Source organism: Echinops telfairi, unplaced genomic scaffold (assembly GCF_000313985.2).
Source record: "Echinops telfairi isolate 266 unplaced genomic scaffold, ASM31398v2 ScPeMD7_3533;HRSCAF=4204_0, whole genome shotgun sequence".
Taxonomy (NCBI): domain Eukaryota; kingdom Metazoa; phylum Chordata; class Mammalia; order Afrosoricida; family Tenrecidae; genus Echinops; species Echinops telfairi.
In genome coordinates this window covers 26,682,207-26,684,554 of record NW_022107431.1, presented here as the reverse complement: position 1 = coordinate 26,684,554, position 2,348 = coordinate 26,682,207, and the positions used below count along the sequence as shown (strand labels likewise).

The following is a 2,348-nucleotide window of genomic DNA, read 5'->3' as shown; positions in this document are numbered from 1 at the left end:
TTCCATGTTAGTGGCCATTTTTGTGCATGCCTGATTGGAAACCAAAATTAGCCAAAGTAAAACCCCTGAACTTCACAAACTCTGGTAAGTCGTGAAAAAAGAGATGTCCTCATATTTAGAACCAAAGTCTGATGTAAAGAAATACAAGGAAGAGCTCTGAAACTAGCTACATCAAGTAGTCAGCCACTCATCTTCAAACGGATGATCTTCCAACAAGACCTATGGCTATAGTGCCCCTCGATGTTTATGACAGATTGCTCATGTAAAGACAAAAGCAAGCATTTCTCATCCTGTCAGACAAGTCATTACGTAAACCTGGTGGGAAGGACTAAAAACATGGGAGACAAGAGAGTTAAAATAGGTCTTTCTCCAGAACCACGTCAATGTGTGAGCACCAGTAGTAGTTAGCCTTAATTTCCCCTCTTTTCAACAGGTCGCTGTATCATGTCAGGACATCTTGTGCACTTTGAGACATGAATCATTTTAATCCTATAACGCCGAGCGTGACATTTCGTAACATTAAAATGTTTATAGTAAAATCTATATAGATAGATAACTACGGAAGTAAAGAATAAAAACAAAAATTTTTTTCCCTGAAATTAAAAATTCAGGCGTTATAGGGATAAGGAGGCCCACTTGAATTCTCAAAAGACACAAAAAGGGCAAAAGGAGCTTTTAAAATGCAAGCAATAGCCATGTCAGCAGCCGAATGAAGGTGACGGTCAGATAAGGGTTTGTTGGCGCAAAGGACATATTATTAAGCAAATGTTAGATTTGTTTTCTTTTTGAGCAGTGGTTTTCTTGCCTCAAAATGACACCTGACAAACTATATTCTCAAAATTGAATTCATCAAAGTTCAGGACCATAATTGATTAAACACTGAAGAGAGAGAGTGGTGATCTCCTTAAAAAAAAGTTTTACAAAATCTCTTGATTACAGTGCTGTTTTTTAACAGAATTAAATATCACCACATCACCTCGTCAGACCTATATATACATTCTTTCTGTGTTCCAAGTAACAGAGTTGGTTTGTGTTTTTTTTTTGGGGGGGGGGAGGCTGTAACTTGACAAGGTTAACTAAGCTCAACTACAGTGTCTGCTAATAAAATATACAAATACATCACTAGGTGCTTGTACCTCGCACTCTGAGCAGAACCAATCCATGAATGAATGGACGTAGATGCTGCTACTTGTGGAGATAAATAACTCGCAGGATAATGACTACCCGTGATTGGTAAACCCCACAGACCAGTCTGTGAACTCAGAGTACCAAGAGTTGGCGTGCTCAACCCTTGGTTGGCCAGTTTGGACACTCACTTTGTACAGCCATGCTGCAGTGGGCAGAAATCCACCCCCAAACCAAAAATAGTCTCCATCCAAATAATAGTTTCCATGGGCAACATGGAGCAAATGAATCCCTAGGCAAATGTGGTGACGGCCATGCTCCCAGCTCTGCTTTCCAGTCTTACTGTAAGGAAGTGGGAAAATTGGCTTCATGACACAGACATATACCTGGGAATGTCGACGATAGGAGGGCTCCGTTTTCACTCAATGACAAGTTTATCATTCATGACCCCTTTAACTTTGGGGATTTCCCGTGAAACAGGAAAGTGCTTATATTTTGCCTCCCAGAATCCTCCAAATAATTAGTGTGATAAAGCAAAGATCCGAACGATAGCAACAGAAAAGTTTTGCCACAGACTTCATTGATTTTGCAAAGATGGCTTTGTTGCAAATTGGAATCAGCGATGGCGTCTAGATGGGAGGTAATCACTGTTGCTGTTAACCTAAAGACCAGCAGACAGCCATCTCAGAAAATTAAGTTTACACTAATCTTAAGTGTAATTTTATGACTCCGTGTCATCATCAAAATGAAAGAAAATCATTCCTGCAAATTTCTCTTGAAAAGATGGGATGGCAACTGATGCTTCCCTAAACGTCAACTCCTTACACGCCGACACTTTGGAAAGTATACCAGGTAAACAACACAAGCAAAGAAAAAAGGGAGATGTTAATTTCTTTAAATCTACTCTTAGGTTATTCGAGTCATTTTTTTTAAACTACCGTGTAAAGAACACTTAATATCTAATAAAATTAACAAGCGTTCAGAACAGAGTGCTAGCAGATCTTGCTAAATATACCCAAGTTACTTAAAATCCATTCATAATTATATAGCGAATATGATCTTTCACTTCATAAAAAGGTACAGACCTATTGTTCTGTAGGCCTGAGGTTTGTAAAACAGGTCCTTGAACATATTTTCCAATCCTTTAACTCCTACTTGTTAAAAAAATAAAAACTTGAAAAATTTGAGTACTGTTGCTTTTTATTCCAGCGTTTCTCAGCCTA

General features: G+C 38.5%; 1 protein-coding gene across 3 annotated transcripts in view; it reads right to left on the bottom strand.

Moving 5' to 3' along the window:
• Positions 1 to 2,348, bottom strand: part of HIVEP2 (HIVEP zinc finger 2) — a 105,260-nt gene that overhangs the window by 41,294 nt on the left and 61,618 nt on the right. The window lies entirely within an intron of this gene.